The 24428-nt window shown below is 41.1% G+C and overlaps 2 long non-coding RNA genes across 3 annotated transcripts in view; one reads left to right on the top strand and one right to left on the bottom strand.

Moving 5' to 3' along the window:
• Positions 1 to 24428, bottom strand: part of LOC108398150 (uncharacterized) — a 61751-nt gene that overhangs the window by 29328 nt on the left and 7995 nt on the right. The window lies entirely within an intron of this gene.
• LOC140844358 (uncharacterized) lies at positions 10299 to 16547 on the top strand. Of its 2 annotated transcripts, none has more exons than XR_012122516.1 (3): positions 10299 to 10547; positions 12447 to 12708; positions 14494 to 16547. It is a non-coding gene; the product is annotated as an uncharacterized lncRNA (long non-coding RNA). The 2 variants fall into 2 exon arrangements; XR_012122517.1 differs by lacking the exon at positions 14494 to 16547 and adding an exon at positions 12836 to 13589.

Raw genomic sequence — 24428 nt, 5'->3', positions numbered from 1 at the left:
GATTTATGGACACCCCCAACCTCCATCAAGACATACCCACAAAGCCCAGAAAAGAGCCATCTGTCCTTATTTAGAAAATCTTACTACTTTGAAAAACTACTTGGCACGCGGGGCATTTTCAAACCAAATGGATATAAAAGTTCTGTTAATCTCACAAGCAGATGGGACATGCCCTTAGGTGGTGTTTGGTAGACACCTTCATGGTGCAAGGTCAAGACCTGATATGTGATCAATGGGATTCGATCTGAACCATTATCTTCCCAAAAGGGTTTGCCTGGCCCTGACCCCATCATTGTTAAGAGGGCAGACTCTTAGAATAGAGGCACTTGTGACATGAGGAAATGTGCTTGCCTGTAGGTGTGGCCCAATGAAGGCTTCCTGTGTTAAAGCCAAAACTAACCCTCCTGCAATAGGTGAACTTTGTTTCTAGACTCCTCTCTTCCCTTTTGTACTTCTTCCCCCATGTTTCGCACACCGTCCCCTCTTTACCCCGGGCCTCTGCTATGATGCGTCAGGCAAGGGAAACACTTGAGCTTTCAGTTCAGCATCTCCTTTCTCTTGGTCTTCCCCTAAATGAAGGGTATGGCGGTATAGTGGGAAAGTGTACAGCTCTTAATCTGAGACCCAGTTCCTCCACACATTGGCAGAGACTCAGTTCCTATTTGCTAAGTGGAGACAATACTTATCACCTATCTCTTCTGATCACCCAGAGTCCCTTAAAGGCAAGGACCATGTATTATTTATTCTTCATTTTATCTTGCATTGCTCAGTACATAGCATGCAGTAGACACTTGATGTATGTTTCCTGAGCAAAATTGAACTGACTTTACATATAATCTTACATGGATCATACAATGTGGAGTGTTTGAGCTAAAAGGAACTCAAAGACCTATCCAGTTCAACATCAGCAAACCACAGGCAGGCATGTCCCACTTTCCACTGCTGTGCTAAATGGTCAGAAACAGTCATTATATTCTTTCCAGCTGAGTGTCTTTCCTGACCTGAGCTTCACAATCCTTAACCAATTTCTCTGGGAGGCCACTGTACCATTTGAAATGATCATTGGAAGAAAAAAACAAACAAACCTATATACCATTCTTGATTGAGTTCAACTTCCACCTTATAAAGGAAGAAACCTAGACCTAGAAAGATGATTGGACAAGGTCACAGGGTGAGTTAGAACTGGAACATGGGTTTTCTAGGCTCTTCATCCAGTGCTCTGCTCACTACAAAACATTCGTGTTCTAACAGAAGACTCAAGCAATGCCTTCAAGCCAAGGAGGGAGATCTGGGGGAAATTTCTTGCAAGAACAAATGAGGTTTTTGGGGGGTTTTTTGTTTGTTTTTTTGGGGCAGGAGGGCCTGAGAGTCATGTGGCTGTGTCCCTGGTAATTCAGAAGGCAAGTTAAGTTATTCAACACACTTTCACTGAAGGCCTCTTCCAGGCAAAGGTGCAAGCCCCTAGAAATCTAGATAGATAAAAGGGTTTCTAACCCAGGTATAGACCCAAAAACAAACAGTAAAAAGAAACAACAAAAAACAGGATGGTAAATGAGCTAACAGATAGATGCTTTGAGTCCTCCAAGGGCCAGAGGGCACGACTACTCAATACCCAGGCATCCAAGGAGGGCTGAACTAAAGAAATAATGTCTGAGCGGATTCTTCCAAAAGGAGTCATAGTTCTCCAAAGCAAAGAAGGGAAAGCGAGTTCCATCAGAAGGAACTGTGTGTGTGAAGGCAGGAGCGGGAAAGAGCCTGGCACATACAGGGATTAGCAAAGAGCTCTGCACAGAGGGACCAAGGAATGCATGGTGAATGGGGGAGGACAAAGAAGGAGAATGAGGGCAGTGTCGGGAGAGGGATCTGGAGAGATAAGCAAGAGAAGTCTGCATGGAAGAAGTCTACAAAGGCCGATCAGACATATACATAAACAATTACAACATGGGATAGAATGATCCAAGGCTTCAGCGATCAAAGGAAGTGCAGAGGAGCCCAGAAAAGGGGGAGATGATTTCCCACTGGGGGTTAGAGACTAGATCACTGATAAGTCAGGCAGAATTAGAACTGGCCCTTTTGAACTTTCGGGATTCAAGTAGAAGTTAAAGATCTGCAATATAATTACCTACCCAATCATGTTCTTTTTGGATCATATCTTTAACTTAATGGAAATCCCAATGCATTGCCCAGCAGGATACCCATTCCCATTGTATGACACATCGTGTGTTGTTCACCACTCTAATAGCCAGTAGCTAGAACAGGGCCTGGCACCTAGTGGAAAGAAATGTCTTTTAAACAATGTGTTTTTAGGCTGGCAACCCACACTCTAGATTTTTTTTAGTGTCTTTAAAATATCCTGTCCCTTAGTTGCCATTAGTATGACTGTCTTTGTCATTCAAGATAAAATGGCATCTGGAGTTCTGATCTCAGAAATGTGGTAACAGAACCCACAGACACAACATAGGAAAGCTTCATTCTCCTTTTCAAAAACCCTCCCTGCTCCAGCTGGCATGTTTGGGAGGGTGGAGGAAGGGAGTGTGGTTTTGTGGAGAGCACGCCATTTCTGGGCTGGAGGCCTCAGCCCATCCATTCTGCACAGTTGGCTGCCCATGTGGTCTCAGACCAGGGCAGCCCCTCTGTCTTGTCCTTTGCCCACTGAACACACAGGCTTTGGGAGTCTTGGATGAAAGTGACGAGCATTAGCTTGGAAAGGATGTAGTTGGGGTGCTTGTGGCCTTGTTTGGGTCTTTTCAAACAAGTTTCTGGCTGCTTTATTGGAAGAGGAAAGCTTCCACATTAGCAGGGATGAAAGAGTGTGTTGTTTCACAAATTTAGCATCTGCCCAACATCCCTGGAATGTAACACTTAATATGCTTGATTATCACTGTCAAGTGGATCATCAGTGAAAATCATTATTTATCCACTCTCTATGTTCTTCCTTTTTCTTGCTTTTTTTGTTTGCCATTCCATTTTTGTTCAGTTTTAGGGTCAGATGTCAAAGATTTCTGGGTGCACATAGGACATTTTTTGTTGTTAAGGGAGAGGTTTGCATTATATTCTGACTTCTCATAGCCTATCTCTATGTCACTTTGAAACTTTTGAATCCTTTTTGTATTTAGAAAACAGTAGAGAAGGCTATCTTTCTTAATGGTTTCACCATCCTTCCATTCACCCAAAATAAGAACTTTTAAAATTATTTCCCCCATTTCTCTCACCACTCCAGTCTCAAATCCTCTTAATTCTACCCCCAAATGACTTTCGCATATAGGTCTCCCCTTCTATGGTGCATTAATTGAGGTTCTCAATCTGGATCATTCTAACAGCCTTTTTTTAAATTTTTTATTTTTTATTAAGGTATTATTGATATACACTCTTATGAAGGTTTCATATGAAAAAACAATGTGGTTACTACATTTACCCATATTATCAAGTTCCCCGCATACCCCAATGCAGTCACTGTCCATCAGTGTAGTAAGATGCCACAGATTCACTGTTTGCCTTTTCTGTGCTACGCTGTCATTCTAAACAGCCTTTTAACTGATCTCCCTGACTTCAAGGTCTCCTAATCAGAGCAGCCTTTGCAGTGCTCCTAAACCACAGTTTGAACATGACACTCTCCTCCTCTAAAGCAGTGGGCAGCTCCTCATCATACAGGGACTAAAACATGAAATCCTTGGCTTGCCATTCAAGACCGTGTTGAGTCTTGACAATGCCAACCTTTAGAAATGAAAAATGAATAGGAGAAAAATAAATGTATAAAATAAACTGGATATACTACATAAAGACTGTGTCCAAAAATCCACTGCAAAAATAATGTTTGTTTATGTATATATGTACATGTAGATAGATAGATGTCTATATACATACATCTATACACACACAGTATTATAAGTGGTTATTAGGGTTTCTAGGCAAGCTCACAAAAATCTATTCAAGATATAATTGTAGGCAAACTAGTGTTCAAGTACAATTTTAAAAAATTACACAGCAATGCCAATAAACGTAACAGGAAAACCACTACAATTGAAAATTATTTTTAAGAAATATATCTTGACTACTGCCCCTGAGGTGACAAGATGAACAAATAATCCCATTTGTCTTAATAGCTGACTTTGTGTGCTGTAGTATGCCAGGCCATGTTCAAAGACCTTTATAAGCATAGGCATTACAAATATTTGATCTCACAACAAAAACATCTTATAAAATATTTTTTATTTTCCCCATTAAGAAACAAGGAATTTGAAGCACAGTGGAGTTAAATAGCTTGCCCAAGGTCACAGAGGGAGTGGTAAAGGTGGGATTGGAGTTGAGTTGAGGTACTTTGGAACCCCCCTCAATGACCACCCTGTATTAAGAACCACTGGAGAGTCATCAGGAGGCGTCAGGACCAGAGCTAATAGTGGAAGATGCACAGGAAGTGTCTACAACTGTCAGCAAGAGACTGGATGGGGACAGAGCCGGGTCACCAGCAGTGGGTACTGGGGATATGATGTTTTGTTGAGGTCACTTTGAGGCTAGTGATAGTTTTACATTCACACATAATTTATTTCTATAAAGACTAAAGCATTACATTTTCAACTTTTATAAAATCATCAAGTACTCGGTGCAGAAGAAACTCACATCCTAATGTTAGGAGGAAGGGAGGGTCAGCTGGGGGATACAAAGATGGGACTGCAGTCAGAGATGAGGTCAGAGACGGTGACACTTAAAATGGGGTCGGGCTTCTATGCACATTATTTGTTCATTTGTAAGGAGTGACTGGCTTGGTATTTAGGGCTACAGAATGCCCATGGTGTCAAGTGGTCTAAACAAACTGTTCTACGTCAAAGACGGAATTTCAGGAGGGAGAGGCTAAGCAGTAAGTGCTAACCACATTCCGCCTTGGGCAGGAGCAGAAGGAAGCCTCAGGCTATGTAATGCAAGGAAAGTTGCTTTCTGTTCTGGTTGTCAGAAAGGGCGAAGAATCAAAATGCCTCTTTTGCAATGGATGAGTTTACAAAATTGCAGGAAGTGTGACAAGACTTGAAAGACAACATGCACTTCTGAAATCTCTCCGCAGGATCTTCCACTGTGAGCTCTTTCCCATCTGAAAAATGGGATTATTTGACCAAGTGGCATCATCTCTGGTATTATCCATGGATCAAGACAAAGTATTGTGAGAAAATTAGGATACAGAACTAGGTTCTAACCCAGGCTCCACCATTTGCCAGCTGTGTGTCTTCAGGAAAATCTCAACCTCTCTGAAGCTCAGTTCCTTTGTTGATTAAAAGGAAGTAATAGTAATACTACCTAAATTTCAGGGCTGCAGTGGGTCTTAAACTGTGCCTAGACTAGTCAGCATTCAGTAAATATTCATCAAAGGGCAAGGGTGGTTAGAGGGGTTACAGTTGAGTCTTCGTTTATTTTATTTCTCTGTATTTGTTAAATTACATTACCTTTGTAATGAGTTACTTTTTACTTTTATAATTAGGAACAAAAACAATAAAACTTATTCTTTCTAAAAATGACAGGCATAACTTCTCATATTTTCACATTTGCTCTCCCCGCCCTTGTCTTTTTCTTGTTTCTGTCTGCTGTATAAAAAAAACGGGTCCTCTCTGCATAGCAATATTCAGAGGATGCCATGGGTATTGGTTATTCTTTGCACTCCAGCATGGCTTTTTCTGGGGTCCACTCACTATAACCAGGCCTGCAGTACTTAAATGAGGCTGAGATCAGTGGTAGCTCAGTGCCCACAGGAGCTCTATTCCATTTCATAGTGAACCCCATCCGCCATTCCTTCAGTCTGCCACTCAGCTGGATGCTTCCAGCCACCCCCAGTCCTCAGGGAGCTCAATTTTTTTTTTTATATCCTTCTGGTTTTATTTATCCAGCTCCAAGGCCTGGAGGCGCTGCCATAGGCTGCCGGAGTCAAGCCTGCAGTTGGTCTTTGGAAACCGGGAGTGTGTGGGCGAGTGCATTAAACCAAGTAAAGCTCTGGCAGGAAACCAGCTTCTAATCTTGAAGCTTCCCCTGGTTCTCTTTTTTTCTTTATAATTTTAGGTTTGTGGGTCCCAGCTCTCCAGATTTGCCTTTTGGAGCTGCCTTAGCAATAAGGGAAAAGATGGATGTAGGGTTTTTAGCCTAAGTTACACCAGCCCCTAAAGCATTCCAACACTGGCAAGCAGAACTGGGGCCTCTGTCACGTTTGAAGCCACCCAGTCTCCCACCCTCCTGTACAATAGGCCTGCTGTCACTCAAGGAGATAGGGAAAAGCCAGAGGACCAGGATCTTCCTGAGACTGTGGGCTTCCAGGAGCACAAGGCGCTTCCTCTCTAACCCAGTCCCTCCTACATGTTCCTATCTCAGCAAACATTACTGACACCCAGCCACCTGCCTAAGTCAGAATTCTAGGAGTCATCCTTGACCATGTATCCTCCGACAAAGCCCACATCCAGTTATACACGCAGTCTTATTTACTCTACTCCTTTAAAATGGCATTTGAAGCCATCCACTTCTCTGTTTCTACTGCTACCAACTAGTTCAGACAACCATGCTCTCCTGCTTCTATAATCGATATCCCCTAAATAGGGCAGTTGCATGAATGCTGATAGCCCCACATGACAGCTAGAGAGGGTAAGGAACATGTAAGGGTCACACAGGCAATCAGTGACAGGCAGATGCAGAGGAGAATCCAGGCTTCCTGATCCCGAGTCCAGCATACTCCTGGACACGTGCCTGCTCCATTTTTTCATTCATTTACTGTATTGCACTAAGAGTCTGAAAGGTGCCACACACAGTGCTAGATACAATCATTGTCTCCCTCTGGGGTTTTTCCAGTGTTATCTCTCCATGTTGAATTACGGTTTTCTGCCTATTTATTTCTATCTCTGTCACTCCTGCATATTCTCAACCACAAAACAGGAGAGTTGATGTGCTTCAGTTTTCATTTCCATCACACTCCGTAACTTCTTGGGAAATTGCTCAGAGCATGATAGGTTGCCCGGTGTGCCAAGGATTCCAACCGAATCATTTAATGCATGTTAATAAAAGTGTACTATGTGGCTGGTACAGTGCTGGGGGCTGGGAACACAATGTTGTGTCACACAGATATCCTGCCTTAGAGGACATGGTAGGTTAATGGAATCTGACCTATTAGTTTCCTTTTAAACATAATTGTTTCTGGATACCATCTTTATAAATTTGAGATTCAGAATGATAGAATCATAGGTTTCAGGAGACATAAAGGATATATTTATTTAGACTTTCTCCTGTCTAGCCAATGTTTAAACCACTTTTACAATATCCCTACCAAGTGATTATGTGGTCCCACTTTGGACATCTCCAATAACATGGAATTTACTGCCTCCATGGCAACCTATTCTATTTCTAAACTGCAGAAGAAGTGGGAATGTTCTTCCTTGTGTCAAACCAAAATCAGTTTCCCTAAAATTTGCACTGTGTTCTGCCCTCTAAGCCTATGCAGCTCAAGATAGCCTCTTTTCCTATGAATCAGCCCCTTCCTATGAGAGTATGGTTATTATGTCCCCCAAACATTCTCCTTCCCAGACACTACCAAACATCTCTGCTTGATTCCACTATTCCCCTTAATCAAAGTTTTGAGCTCCTTCTCTGGTCAAATGGCCAGCAGAAATACTCCCTCCCATTCTGTGGAACCATGAAAAGAATCTTCACGTGAACAATATTATTCTCCTTAATTCTCCCATATTAAGCTCAGAGATCATGTGACCATAAAGCAAATTTCTCCCACCACTGCAATACCCTACTGCATGCATAACTCTGTAGATAGCTTTGAAATGAGCAGGTCAACTTTATAATTCATAAAGTAGAGGTAATAATGAACTTTTAGGCATGTGAGTAGTAAAATAGATAACATATGTTGAGTTAAATACTTCAACATGTACTGACGGAACACCCATCATGTACTAGGCGCTGTGCGGGGCTGTGTGTAGGACACAGTCCTGAAGGTGACAGAAAACACCTCTACCTTTATGGAACTTACAGCCTAGAGACTGGATATGAGTGGCTCTTCAAGGGTCATACAGTTTGAACTGAAGCTTGGGGACCCCATGCTGTAAGAACCTCACAAATGGTACCCACTGTTGTGATAATCATCATGATGAACATGGCTATAACCAAATTAGTGTCAGTAAAGCCTTTAGGCATTACAATTTCCTTATGAGGATAATGCTTTTAGAGGAAAGACTGTAGTGGTACTTCTTAAGAATAATAACCATTATATCACCCATTATTTCATTTTCTTCTCCTCAAAACTCCGTATTTCCCATGAATCAAGGAATTGTATATAATAAGTGAACTACATTAGCTTCTACACAGTGACTGCTTATTCAGATCTGGATTACTTCCCAAACTTGGTCAAACTAAATGAGAGATTCTAGTGCAGAACAGCAGCTTCACAAAGGACAGTGTCATGGCACTTAGAGGTATAGTGCCGCGGTGCCTTCCTCCTTCCGTCTGCTACAGCGATGATCCCGCCGTAGCATTGTCTCCTACCATCATCTTATCCAACATCAGGATGTGTTCCACACCAGGGAAGCATTCAGCTTTTCCAAAAGCTGTGTCTTGGCCTCCTTATCCTTTCACATGACAATTTGATCAGTGTTTGGTCAAGGAACTGAGAGAAACAGATGAGTTGTTTACTATAAAACACGTCATCTCTTTGCCCATTTGAAACCACCCATCTTCCTGTTTCTCTGTTACCGTCAGACAACCCACCAACTGGGGCAGGGTGTGCACAAAACCACCACCTAGGGAAGGGGAATGACCACAGGATGTCACCACCTGTGTCAGAAGAGGGGCAAATACTTAGCAGGTAGTACTGCACATTTACATATTCGAGAAGACATTCCCCAGCCACCAAGCTGCTAGGCTGAGAGGAAGAGCTCTTCCATTAAGCCTCCTCCACTGACCCTATGTGCTGACAAGACTTTTTAATTGTCTATGTCTTGGTGTATTAATCATAATGATATTTATAGCAGCTAAGATTTGTTTTCTACAATTAGCCTGGCATCATGCTTGACACATACCTTCTGTCAGTCCTCACAACGCTCTTCTGAGGTAAGCATTAGTGTCTTTTTTCACATGAGAACACTGGTTCAGAGGGCAAATGGCTTATTCAGGGTGATTTAACTAAGAAGTGCAAGTTCAGGGACTCAGACTCAGTCCAGCTGCCCTGATCTTTTCACTCTCTTGCTCCACCACCCATACCTGTGAACCCCGGCCCAGAACAAAGGGGGCCGCTCTCAGGATGCCTTTTATCCCCTACTTGTTCACTCTCTTCTTTGTGTGTGTCCTTTTCAATTTCCTAGGTAGGCTTTAAGATCCTATGAGGGAAACGTAACTTACTCGTCTTTGTATTCCTCCCTAGAGAATAGATCATAGTAAGGTCTCAGTAAGTGCATTTTAAGTGAAAACACACCTAAGTCAGAATACAATGCTATTGCTGGATTTTTCTCACTCCTACTTCAAAAGTACAGAAAGCCTCCCATTTTTAAATTACTAAAAGTCAAATCACCTCATTAACCTTACATAACAGTAGCTGTGGAGTGACTGACAGTAAAACTCCCTTTTACCTGTGGCTCCAAACTACACATGCTTTTGTTGTACAAAGTCAGAGAGAATACATTTCTCTCATCCTTAGTGGGATGCTTAAAAGTGGTTGAGCAGAGACAGGCAGTTGTTCCAACATGGATAGAGAAGCTTCCCCAGAAGTACAAGAAACCGGTGGGATTTGTGTGCAGAGCATATATCTCCCCTTGATGCAACCCTGGCTTCACTCAGAGCAGTTGCAGACTGAGAGACAGAGTTCTTGGCATTAGTGTTTAAGACTCTGACACTTGAAAGTCATCGTTCCAATTAGAATGGAAAAAAACATGGAACAAATAAGTATATAGGGATCAGCCAGTCAGGAAAGAAAGCAGACTGAGACGGTAATAACAACTCTTCACAGGCATAGAACATTTCCCACGTTCCAGGAACTACCATTATTTGTTTCAAACTTTACAATAGTCTGAGGGCAGGTACATTTTAAAGATGTATAAATGAAGCCTTGAGAAATTAAGTGACTGGCCCAGTGCCTTCTTGTTGGTAAATGTGATGCCAAGTGGATTGAACCCAAGTCTCTCTTACTCCAAAGTCTAAGCTCTTAACCATTAACGCTAATCATTAGCTACACTTACCTAACCATTTCTTCTTTTCCTTGGCAGTCAGGCACTAGAAGTTAAATATTACAAACACACTGCATATTACTTATTTTCTATTATATTTAGCTAAGAGCTGAATGTATAGTTTTCATTTTGTAAGATGAATGCTACCATCCTAAGCTAATCTTTGGATTGTCAATATAAGTCCAGGCCTTCAGATAATGTACAGGGACATCTGGACTCAGAGTCTCCAAACTGACAATTTTACTTAAGAAGCTGATATGCAGGGTGGACAGACCAGATAAGCAGCAGCCGTTACAGGCTTGAGCCTAATGAAAAATGCTACTTGTTTTACTGATATTTGTACAGTGGCTGATGGTCTACCAGGTATGTCATATATATTATTTTATTTAATCATCTAAGGAAAATTATGAGGGAGGTAATATAAGTAATGTTATCTCTCTTATACAGAGGAGACTTGCCCAGAATTACAAACCTATTAAATGGTAGAACTAGGACTCCAGTTCAGGTCCTGAGAATTCAAATGCCAAATAAATGAACTGTTAGCCCTTTTAATCCTTCAATAACACAGATGGAACTGTGCTCAAATCTTAACTGTACCACACATCTCTCTGAGCCTTTAGTTGTCTCCTGTCTAACAAGCAATGGGGATGTCTACCTCATTGTTTCACTAAATGAAATAATGTGGCTAAAGTCCCTTAAATAAAGTAGTGAACAGAACAGATGCAGACCTCGCCCTCCTGGTCTGGAGTTCGGAGTTAGGGAATGAAAAACACGCATTGACACAATCAATTTACAATAATAAGTGTTATAAAGGAAAAATGCAAAGCACTATGCAAGTGTGCAATAGGGTGAGCTGGCCTCCTATGTGGCTGAGGGAAGCTCCCTGGGCACTGACAGCTAAGCTGAGACCAGAAGGAAGAGTGGCAATTAGCCAGGTGATATGGGGCAAGGTGTGGGGTATAGGTGTAGGTTGCAGTCAACACATTCTAGAAGCATCTCTGATGAAGAGGCTCAGTGCCCTTGAAGAACAAAGCAATGATGTGTGTGCTGGAGAGTAAAGAGCTCCAGGCAGAATGATGTGAGAGGATGCTGGTGGGGCAGGCAGCCTCTAGGCCATGTGGAGCCTTGCAAGTCAATTTAAAATTTTTGAACTTTAAGAGGAATGGGAATTGATCAAAGGACATCAGGCAAGGGGCAAAGGGACATTCCTAGGAACTTCCCCCTCCTAACTAGAGAAAGTTGGAATCCTTTTAAAAGCTTTTCTTTCTCTTTTAAACAAATGCTTCTTTAGCACCCTTTACATTGCCAAGAGCCATAAAGAGAAACCTAGACTGGAACAAGTACCAGTCCATCTCTTGAGTACTTTCAGGATCTAGGACAAGTCACCTCAAAGACTATCCCTGCTCTTGCCACCTAATACAGTTGCTTATCTCTCTCAGCAAGAATTAACCTCCGAATCATACAAGTGTGTTGAAAACTAATGTACACATTTCTCGAAGCTCATTTAGCCACTCTTTGTGCTAAGCAAACATTTATTATCACCCACATACCCAGCATCATACTGAGTACTGGGGGTACAGAGGTAGATAAGAGAGGCTCTGTACTTTAAGAACTCACAGTTTAGGGTAGAGGTAAGCCTACAAAATAAATATGTAATCACAATAAAGTAGGATCTATTACAAGAGAAGAGCAGGGAGGGAGGAACTCATAGAGCTTAGAATCATGGGAAGATTTTAGAAGATGTGATGGGCACATGGTATGTGCTCAATACATGTTGTTTAATACATGTTGAATAAATAGAAGTTTGAGCTCAGTCTTTTTTCCCCAACTTTACTGAGATACAGTTGACTTAGACCATTGTGTGAGTTTAAGGTGTACTGTGTGTTGATTTGGAATACTGTATTTTGCAAATGATTACCACCATAGCATTATTGAGCTGAGTCTTGAAGGACGAGGGGCAGTTTAACAGACAAACCAAAAGGAGTAGGGAATGAACAAGATCACAAATATCATCGCAGTAATTTTTTATGATTATGTTATCAGCAGTTAACTGAATAGGTTGAAAGGGAGAGATTACAGGTGAGGAGACCAAGGAAAAACCTGGGACAATAATTCAGATGACAGATGAAGAGGACTTGACCTTGGCTCAGTAGTAATGGTGGCCATACTCAGTTGCCTGACACTAAGTTGCACTTTTTAGCACAGTGCGTGGCTTGTAACTGTTAGGATCTCCCATGAACAGATGACTGTTCTCCTTCCTAGGGCAGAGACCACGTCATCCACAGAAATCTTTATCGTACCTCACTCTGCATTCCGTTCCCTGTTAGAAGTTGGATTGACAGTTGGATTCACGGAGCTACAGTGGGGCAGCCAGAACGAGGGAAGAGGGAGAGGACTCCCCTTGCCCCTTGCACCAGAGGCACTCTCCTCTCCCATCAGAGAGAAGGAAGCATCTTAAATTCCTCTCCCATCAGAGAGAAGGAAGCATCTTAAAAATCCTGATCTATTTTTCCCCAGAAGCTTGGTATGTCATTTTTCTTTTTCTCTTGCACCTGTTCACCCTAGCTAGAAACCTCAGTACTGGAAGTTAAGGGCAAAGCTAGTGGAAAAATTATTTCTCAGGCTTTTAAGAACTATCCTTTTCCCTCCAGGATCTTCAAAAGAGTTTTTCCTCTCATTCACCCATGGAAAGAAGTAGGTGATTCTGACATCCAGCAATTCCACTTCTCTGAATCTACTCTAGAGATGCACTAACGCACATGCGTATAAGCATGTTCTTTGTAAGAGAGAAAAAATGGAAATAGCCTAAATGTCAATTAATATAATGCATGCTAAATAAACCATGGTATATTCATGATACAGAACACTATGCAACAGCTAAAATAAATGAAGTAGATCTATAAGCATTAACACAGAAAGCACTCCAAGATTGATAGTTTAGTGAGAAAGGCAATTTGAAGAATGATAGCTATTGTATTATACCAGAGGTGTAAAAAATAACCAACAAGAAACCAACAGTCTAAAGCAGTGCTTTGTTTCCTGTGAATTAAGTGCATAGAAAATGGTCTGGGAGAATACACATGGAACTGGGAACAGTGGGTACCTTTGGGAAGGAGGGAAGAAATTCAGGGCTGGGAATGATTGTCAAAAACATTTAGCGTTACCTGTTTTTAAAGTATCTTGTAAATGTAACAGTGTTCATGATAAAAAATTTTTAAGGTACGAAAGTCATCAAGGATGTGCAGTGCTGTTGTTAATAGTGAAAAGTCTGAACCACCTTAATATCCAGCAATAAAAATATTAAATCAACCCATGGTACAGTCTGTATGGCAGAATTTAATAAATAATGGTGCTGTTCATTTTTATGTTTTCATATATAAAGCAGTTAGTATTTTTAGTTCCATTTATAAGGAAGTAGATATTAATCTTTATGTTCTGAATTACCCCATTTTTATTAACAAACATATGCACAGAAAGCTTGAGATAATTTTATATAAAAGTTTATAGTGGTTTCTCCATCAATGTGATTCTGATTATGTTTTCTTTTGTTTCTTTACGTCTTAATTTTTCTATAAGGAATAAGAAAAATCCTCTTTTAAAAAATGTAAATGAAATGAAGAAACTGATCTAGGAATGATGAGAGAGAGAAAAGTAGGAGAAAGAAATGCAAAGTGGTGGATGGGGATAAAAAAAGAAGCTTGAATGGTACTGGGATTTTTTAAAAAGATATTTTCTTATTTTCCAGGGAGTTAAGGGAAAAAATATTTTTGTTCTCAGAATATTTTAGTATACTTTCCAAGCCTTGCAGTTCCTAAATATAACCAAAGATGATGATTTTACAAGCAAGCCAATATAAACATAGTGGATGTTTATATTTCTACATTAACAACATGACTTTGGAGCTGCAAAACTTCTTTCAAATTGGCTGTATTTTTTTTTCTTAAAAAATTTCCATTTCGAGTCCCCTTTTAAAATATAACCTTCTCCCCCCTCCCCCCAACTCCAAATAGTGTCAAAGTACCAAACAGTGGAAATTTCTCAGAAAATCATTTTTTACCTTGTGCATTAAAGGCCCTATGCACAGATGTGAGTAAAATGGAAGACAGCCTAAGGAAAGGGCAGGAGCCCCTGAAACACAAATGTTATTTGTTATAAAGGGTGTGGTATTATGGAAAAAGCCCTGGGCTAGTTGTCAGAAACCTGGTTTCATTAACTAGCTGGGTGCCTTTGTGCCAGTCATTTCTCTCTGCTTCTCTGATTACTTTTCTGTCAAAACCATCCATCTACATGGCTTCTTAACTCTTTTCAGCTCTGACACCTGAGTCTGTAAAGCAGAGCCTACAGCACCGGGAAGGGAAGGAAAGGAAGATGGGCCAACACACTCAGAGCTGGCGAGGATCCTGTCCACGTGATGTTATAACGGAGGAATGTTCCCCTTGTCTGCCCACAGGCAAAAGTGTTGGAGTGAGAGACTGGGAAACTTGCCTGGCATGAAATCCCAGTTCCCCGACTTTCTGGTTTTGGCAATTTAGAGTCTTGGGAATCCGTCCCAGCCTCCGTAAAGTAAGGCAGACCATGAAAACAGGCTCTCCAAGAAGACCAGTGTGGCGCCGGCAGCTTTCAGATTCCGCGGTCCTCAACCCTTGGGGCCACCCTCAGGTTTACCTCCTTCCCCTCCACCAATCAGCAGCCAAATGCTGAAGCCTCTTGAACTTAAATTCAGTTAAGGTCCCAGCCCGATGGTCCTACTGCCTTCCTGTTTGTGAAAGCCTCTCCTTCCCAGCTTGTGGCCAAATCCCATTTTCAAAGCAACTCAACCTTCCCCCAAAAGCACTCTTCAGACCGGTGTCCCCAGGCCCTGCAGACTCTGTTCAGCCCTGAAGCAGCCAAGCCTAAGGGCACTGGGCAGGCCAGATGGTGACACTTACTTCTCTATGTTTAAGACAGTCCTGTCTTCCAAGGGGGGATCAGCCCCGCGTTTGACAAGCACAAAGTAGGAAAGGTCACGTTCTGGGGAGATTACCCATCTTCCCAGGCAGTCTCCTGCAGTTTCTCCTCATGGCTCACCAGCCCTACCCTCCCTGCCCTTTAAATTACTAAACAGGATTATGGCTCTTGTAACAAAGACTCATAAGTCACCTATAAACATGCTAGATGCAGGCAGCTTCCTGTGGCTTGAGGGCAGCCAGCCTCCATCCCTGTTCTGAAACACTCACTTGGGGGATGGCCTCCCGAGGCACCCTCCTGGGATGCACCACCCTGTGGACTGCAGGAGGAGTTATTTTTTCCCTCTGGCCCTAGTCTAGGCTGGGCTGAATGATGGGGCTGGCTGGTACAAAGGCTGCTTTTTATAATGTTCTTCCGTGGTATTTTTGGTGTCTGGAGAGAGCTTCCTTTCCTCCCACAGGTAATTAGCAACATCAGAGCATTTCCTTTTCCTCAACAGAAAGTCTGTTCTTGCCCCTAAGGCCAGGCAGAGGCGGTGGCAGGTGTGGCTAAATGCTCCTGAGGTTAACCTCAAACTCAAACTTAGAGCCACGCTTGGTTAGAAGCAATACGAAATGCAGGGTGAGCCTCCATTTGGGACAGAAACAGCCAGCAGGCCCAGGTTCTGGCAAGCCTGGGGACTGTCTTGCAACATCTCAATCAGGTGAGGGGACAGGAAAAGGGGGTGGGGAACCAATGTGTGTTTGACACATTTGTGAATTGTTCCTACAACAAAGGCTTTTTTAAAAACAACAGAGTGGAGCTTTATATATTTGAATGACAAGCACACAGAAGGACCTATTGTCAGGAGGAAAAATTGCATGAGTAATTGTGCATGACTTCAGTCTTCCCAGTTGAAATGTTAGGCCTGTTAAGGATGATTGTGGACATTCCAGTCTGGGGTAGAGGGAGGAAGGACCTCCTGGGAGGTGAGGAAGAAGGTTGCCTAGCAAGACAAGAGAGGCAGGAAACTGAGAAGCTCTTCCCCAACTTTTTCTCCCTAGTTCTCATTCTTCCTCTACTTACTTGAGGTACTACCACCCACAGGAATATTTCCTGCCCCTACCTTCTCTCACCGCCTCTCACTTCAGGTGTTCTTGCTGTATATCCCCAGTCTTCTCATTATTTACTAGACTATGATACTACTGATGGGCTATGGAGCAGTGAGCAAGGACTTCAAGACCAGACTCCACCCGTTCCTAAATGGATAACCTTGACCAGATTACATAATCTCCCTGTGCCTCTTTCCTCATCTGTAAGTGGGAGTAATACCTACCCTCTACAGCTGTTGAGAGAATTAAATGTGTTAACCCACATAAGGCACATAGAATAGTGCCTGACACAGAGTATGCACTCAATAAAAATTGGGAATTACTATTTTTATTTGTGTCCCCAATGGTTACCAGGTTGTAATATATCATGGGTTGATGGTTTTCCAACTCTCATATGTATCTTAACTGTTTGAGAAACTTAAAAAATATATGAACCTGGCCCAAAGTCAGTAGAAGGAGGGACATAATAAAGTTTAAAGCAGAAATAAATAAAATTGAGAAGAATAAAACAATAGAAAGAATCAATGTAAGCAGGAGCTGGTTCTTTGAGAAAATAAACAAAATAGATAACCCCTAGTCAGACTTATCAAGAAAAAAAGAGAGTCTACACACATAAACAAAATCAGAAATGAGAAAGGAAAAATCACTACAGACACCACAGAAATACAAAGAATTATGAGAGAATACTATGAAAAATTATATGGTAACAAACTGGATAACCTAGAAGAAATGGACAACTTTCTAGAAAAACACAACCTTCCAAGACTGACCCAGGAAGAAACAGAAAATCTGAACAGACCTATTACCAGCAAAGAAATTGAATTGGTAATCAAAATACTACCTAAGAACAAAACTCCTGGACCAGATGGTTTCACTGCTGGATTTAATCAAACATTTAGTGAAGACCTAATACCCATCCTCCTTAAAGTTTTCCAAAAAGTAGAAGAGGAGGGAATACTTCCAAACTCATTCTACAAGGCCAACATCACTCTAATACCAAAATCAGGCAAAGACACCACAAAAAAAGAAAATTACAGACCAATATCCCTGATGAACATAGATGCAAAAATACTCAACAAAATATTAGCAAACCAAATTCAAAAATACATCAAAAAGATCATCTGTCATGATCAAGTGGGATTTATCCCAGGGATGCAAGGATGGTACAACATTCAAAAATCCATAAACATCATCCACTACATCAACAAAAAGAAGGACAAAAACCACATGATCATCTCCATAGATGCTGAAAAAGCATTCCACAAAATTCAACATCCATTCATGATAAAAACACTCAACAAAATGGGTATAGAGGGCAAATACCTCAACATAATAAAGGCCACATATGACAAACCCACAGCCAACATTATACTTAACAGCGAGAAGCTGAAAGCTTTTCCTATAAGATTGAGAACAAGACAAGGATGCCCACTTCCCCACTTCTATTCAACATAGTTCTGCACGTCCTAGCCATGGCAATCAGACAACATAAAGAAATAAAAGGCACCCAGATAGGCAAGGAAGAAGTCCAACTGTCCCTGTTTGCAGATGACATGATATTGTACATAAAAAAAACCCTAAAGAATCCACTCCAAAACTATTAGATCTAATATCTGAATTCAGCAAAGTTGCAGGATACAAAATCAATACACAGAAATCTGTTGCATTCCTATACACTAATGATGGACTAGCAGAAAGAGAAATCAGGAAAACAATTCATTCACAATTCCATCAAAAAGAATAAAATACTTAGGAATAAACCTAACCAAGGAAGTGAAAGACCTATACTCTGAAAACTACAAGACACTCCTAAGATAAATTTAAGAGGATACTAATAAATGGAAATTCATCCCATGCTCTTGGGTAGGAAGAATTGATATTGTCAAAATGGCCATCCTGCCTAAAGTAATCTACAGATTCAATGCTATCCCTATCAAAATACCAACAGCTTTCTTCAATGAACTAGAGCAAATAGTTCTAAAACTCATATGGAAACCACAAAAGACCCCAAATAGCCAAAGCAATCCTGAGAAGGAAGAATAAAGCAGGGGGAATCACACTCCCTGAATTCAAGCTCTACTACGAAGCCACAATAATCAAGACAATTTGTACTGGCACAAGAACAGACCCATAGACCAGTGGAACAGACTAGAGAGCCCAGATATAAACTCAAGCATATATGGTCAATTAATATATGATAAAGGAGCCATGGCTATACAATGGTGAAATGACATCCTCTTCAACAGCTGGTGTTGGCAAAACTGGACAGCGACATGTAAGAGAATGAAACTGGATTATTGTCTAACCCCTTACACAAAAGTAAACTCAAAATGGATCAAAGACCTGAAAGTAAGTCATGAAACCATAAAACTCTTAGAAAAAATATAGGCAAAGATCTCTTGGACATAAACATGAGCAACTTCCTCATGAACATATCTCCCTGGGAAAGGGAAACAAAAGCAAAAATGAACAAGTGGGACTATATCACACTAAAAACTTCTGTAAAGCAAAGGATACCATGAGTAGAACAAAAAGACATCCTACAGTATGGGAGAATATATTCATAAATGACATATCTGATAAGGGGTTGACATCCAAATTATATAAAGAGCTTATGCACCTCAACAAACAAAAAGCAAATAAGCCAATTAAAAAATGGGCAGAGGAGCTGAACAGACACTTCTCCAAAGAAGAAATTCAGATGGCCAACAGGCACATGAAAAGATGCTCCACATTGCTAATCATCAGAGAAATACAAATTAAAACCACAGTGAGATATCACCTCACACTAGTTAGGATGGCCAACATCCAAAAGACAAACAACAACAAATTTTGGCGAGGATGTGGAGAAAGGAGAACCCTCCTACACTGCTGGTGGGAATGTAAACTAATTCAACCATTGTGGAAAGGAGTATGGAGGTTCCTCAAAAAACTCAAAATAGAAATACCATTTGACCCAGGAATTCTACTCCTAGGAATTTACCCTAAGAATGCAGGAGCCCAGTTTGAAAAAGACAGATGCACCCCTATCTATCGCAGCACTATTCACAATAGCCAAGACATGGAAGCAACCTAAGTGTCCATCAGTAGATGAGTGGATAAAGAACAGGTGGTACATATACACAATGGAATACTATTCAGCCATAAGAAGAAAACAAGTCCTACCATTTGCAACAACATGGATGGAGCTAGAGGGTATTATGCTCAGTGAAATAAGCCAGGCAGAGAAAGACAAGTATCAAATGATTTCACTCATCTGTGGAGTATGAGAACAAAGAAAAAACTGAAGGAACAAAACAGCAGCAGACTCACAGAGCCCAAGAATGGACTAGTAGTTAGCAAAGGGAAAGGAACTGGGGAGGATGGGTGGGAAGGGAGGGATAAGGGGGAAAACGCGGGCAGTACGAGTAGCACACATAATGTGGGGGGGAGGGCACAGGAAAGGCACTATATACAGAGAAGACAAGTAATGATTCTATAGCATCTTACTACACTGATGGACAGTGACTGTAATTGGGTATGTGACAGGGACTTGATGATGAGGGGAGTCTAGTAACCATAATGTTTATGTAGTTGTACATTAATGATAACAAATATATATGAGCCTGGGCTCCACTGTAGGAGCGAAATTGGGTCATAGTATTTTGGAAGTTTCTGGATGGTTTTATTATGTGGCCAATTCATATCCAATAAATATTTGTTGAGTGAATGAATCAAATGGTAACAATGAACAAACCCAGGTCACTCCATCCAGGTTAGGAATGTCAAGGCACAATTCTGTCTCCTTCAGAGAGTGTTCCTGGCACAGTTTTCAAGAGAATATTATGACACTGAATATAATGGAATGCATGAAAGAATTTTTAATTCTAGTCATTTCGACACACTGCAATATTGAAGACAGAGAGAAAAACAATTAGCTAGAGCTAATATTAGAGATCAATACGTATTCCTAGTACCCTCCCTTCTGTTTATTCAGACTTACTGCTCAGTGTTGCCATAACAACTCTAGCCAGAAGCTGAACTTTGACCTTTCTTCCATTTTAATTTTGATTTGCAAACCAATCTTTAATTTAGGGGACATAATAAAACATTTGAAAATCTGGCATTAAGCATTTGTACCACTCTAACATATAATTATGTGCACGATAGTAACATAATTGTAATCAACTGCTTTACTGAGTTGGTTTACAAAATTTAAATAGCCTGCTGCTTGCAGAACATTAAGTCAGGCACCTCACTATAGAAATAATAGAAATAAGAAACTACAGCCAGGGCTCCTATTCTCAAAAACCTACATATTAATAGGAGCAATAAAGACAAACATACTGAAAAACTAGAGAAAACGAGTCTAAAAAAAACATTTAAACAGTGTGTATCAGTATAAAGTGGGCTTTCAAGTCAGATGTTAGGTGTATTTATTATTAGCTGTGTGACCTCAATTAATTCGATTAACCTTCTTGAGTTTCTGCTTCCTCATCAACCCATTGTGGATATTGAGGTCTACATTATAGGGTTTGTGGGTAAAATTGTAATATTTCCAGAATATCTCGCCTGGCTTTAGCACATCTGCGTATCAACAGGTGCTCAAGGGTGGAGAGAAGTATGGCTTTAGTGTATTTGCATCATTCTTCAGGGGTGGAGAGAAGTTCATCTCCATATCAATGGGTAATTACCTGGGCAAGGAGGGCTTATCTGTACCTGAGAGGTGAGGGGAAGGCTGGTTTTGCTTTTTCAAGAGCAGAGGAGAGAGACAGCCCTGGACTGCAGTTTGTAAGCAATAAACAGGTTTTAAACTTTATTTCTCCCTTTGACTGATTTTGGTTTTTAGAGGTATTTTGCCCTGGGATTTCCTTTCCCTGGACTTACAGGGATGTTGTGAGGCTTCAAAACAATAAGATCTGCAAGTGCATGGTGATTTTTATCAAACGAAATTATTTTAATCAACAAAGAAGTTGTATTCCAACAGCACACTTTATTGTCAGGAGGAAAAGTAAAATGTAAGAGAAGGAAGCAAATCAAGATGGAGAACTAAACACAAACACATACCTGCCCTCCCACCATAAATCCCTTAAAAGACAGAAAAGAGCTTCTAAAATCAGGAAGTCCTTACCAGCAGCAGTAAATGAGAGAGGAGGCAGAATTAGGATAAAAGTCTGGATGGAAAGCCGTTGGGATCAGAGCAATCAACAACCCAGAATGGAGTCCTAACACTCAAAAACGCTCTTAAGAGAAAATTTCTTTGAAGGTAGAAGCAGAGAATCTCTTAGCTCAGGGAAAGCAAACAGAATAGGAGGGGTGTATGAAGCAATCATAAGAGTTATTAATCTTTAAACTGCCCCCTGAACAATAGACCTCTCTCTTTTTCACTCCACCTGTGGGAGCTGTAGAGGTGGGGGAGAGGGTGGCGGGGAATAAAACACAGAGCTTCATTCTAAGAAAGGAAATCACCTGTCTGGGAGAGGACGCCTCTGGGGTGTATTGGCCTGTGAGAAAAGCAGGGCTGGAAGTAACCCCAGCCACCCTACACAGACACAGGGAGAAGGAAAAGGAAAAGCTGTTTCTGCCCAGTCTGTCAGCAGAGGCTTCACTGAAATAAAGGCTTCCTTGTTTTGGCATTTGCGGATGAGTAAAGGACCGAGTGGGAAGGAAGGTGGTCCCCAAGCCTGCCTCTTTGCCTGCTCTGAGGGCCTTACAGGGAAGTCAGCCATTAAGATGTCCCACTCACAGAGTCCCGACTAACTCTCCATTCATCAAAGGAGCCTCTAGGGGAAACGGCTCTAAACTGGAATGAATTTTAAGCAAAATGCCAGTTAACTCACCCATCCTTCCAACACAGACATGAATGGAAAACCAAGGGTCACTGCATACTTGAGGAAGTTCAACAGCTCTAAAGAAAAGGACTAACCCACAGGCACGTGAAAAGATGCTCCACATCACTAATCATCAGAGAAATGCAAATTAAAACCAGGATGAGATATCACCTCACACCAGTTAGGATGGCCAACATCGAAAAAACTAGGAACAACAAATGTTGGTGAGGATGTGGAGAAAGGGGAACCCTCCTACATTGCTGGTGGGAATGTAAATTAGTTCAACCACTGTGGAAAGCAGTATGTAGGTTCCTCAAAAAACTACAAATAGAAATACCATTTGACCTGGGAATTCCACTCCTAGGAATTTACCCAAAGGAAACAAGTTCTCAGATTCAAAAAGACAGATGCCCCCGTTTATCACAGTACTCTTTACAATAGCCAAGAAATGGAAGCAACCTAAGTGTCCATCAGTAGATGAATGGATAAAGAAGAGGTGGTACATATATACAATGGAATATTATTCAGCCATAAGAAGAAAACAAATCCTACCATTTGCAACAACATGGATGGAGGTAGAGGGTATTATGCTCAGTGAAATAAGCCAGACAGAGAAAGGCAAGTACCAAATGATTTCCCTCATTTGTGTAGTATAATGACAAAGCAAAACTGAAGGAACAAAATAGCAGCAGACTCACAGACTCCAAGAAGGGACTAGCAGTTACCAAAGGGGAGGGGTGGGGAAAGGTAGGTGGGGAGGGAGGGAGAAAGAGATTATAGGGTATCATGGTTGGTGCACATGGTGTGTGGGGTGGTCATGGGAAGACAGTGTAGCACAGAGAAGACAAGTAGTGAATCTGTGGTATCTTACTACACTGATGGACAGTGACTTCGATAGGGTATTGGGGGGACTTGATAATACGGGTGAATGTAGTAACCACAATGTTTTTCATGTGAAACCTTCATAAGAATGTATATCAATAATACCTTAATAAAACAAAAAAAGAAAAAAAGAAAAGGACTAATAACAAACTGAAAACTGACCCCAGAGAAAAGACAGGTAAAGGAACAGAAAATAATATTTTAAAAATTCTAAAGAGCATCATCCTTAGAAAGATGCTTGAGTATATTACAGCAGGTGGCTGTGAAAAGAGAAACAAACTGATACAACAAAGGAAAAACCACACATAGAAAAGGAGTTAAAAATTATGATTGCAATACACAAAAAGTAATAGATAGGATAAATAATCAAATGGATAGGGCAAAAACTAGGGATGTTCTCCAGAAGCTAAGTGTGAGGAAATCACACTGAATGTACAGAAAAGATCAAGAATGGAAAATTTGAGAGAAAAAGCAAGAGACTGTGAGGGACTGAAATTGTGTCCACAGAATTCATATGTTGAAGCCCTCATCTCACTGTGACTGTCTCTGGACATAGGGCTTGTGAGGAAGTGATAAAAGTGAAATGAGATCCTAGGGTTCAAGACTTCTTAGGAGCTGCCAAGTGCTGGGTATGGTAAATTTTAAAAGATCCATACTTAGACAAATGTAAAAGAGGTTTCCAAGCCAGAAGGAAAAAGAGAAAACACTAAAACTATACAAAGAAGAAAAACAGGTCACCTGCAAGAGACAAAGAGACGGGCTTTTAGACTCTGGGACGGTAACCCTGTGCTGGGCAAGCAGTGAAGAAATAATGTCAAAATTTGAAAAAAAATATTTGAGCCTGGAATTATGCACCATGCTGCCAAACTGCATTCAAATGAGAAAGCAAAATGAAGACATTTTCTTTTTCCCCTTCAGGTTGTCAAAAATGAATAACTTGATAAAATCCCACACTAGCAAGGTCCGGGAAAATGGCACTATTAAACTCTGTGAGAGTATAAGTGGGTACAGCCATCTTTACAGGGCACTTTGCGAGTATGTAGCCAAATTTTCCATTTCCACTACTTAGCAAGAGAAGAGATCGTGCAAATGCACAAGAGGCTCCTACAGCCGAGGGGAGACAATAGTACAGACCCCAGAGTCACAGTGCCATTTTAAGTTCAGCCACTTACTAGTTAACGGGACTTTGGTTGAGATTACCTTGGATGTCTCAGCAATGAAATAGGGATGATAGCATGCAGTCCCTCCTTCATTGGGTTGTTTTGAGAATTGAGTGAATTACTATGTGCTAAGTACTTAGAACCAATCCTGGCACAGTCTAAGCATTCAATTAATGAATATTATTATCATATATCATCTATATGGATATTGGATGTACGTAAGGACATTAGACAGTAGGTTGCTTCCACTTTTGTGACACCAGAAGTTAGAGATGCTGCTACATTTACTGTACCATGATATTGGACTGCCAAGTAGCTATCAATAGGAGAATGCTACAACTGTAGTGTGGAATA

Source organism: Manis javanica, chromosome 11, assembly GCF_040802235.1.
Source record: "Manis javanica isolate MJ-LG chromosome 11, MJ_LKY, whole genome shotgun sequence".
Taxonomy (NCBI): domain Eukaryota; kingdom Metazoa; phylum Chordata; class Mammalia; order Pholidota; family Manidae; genus Manis; species Manis javanica.
This window is presented reverse-complemented; position numbering and strand designations above follow the sequence as displayed.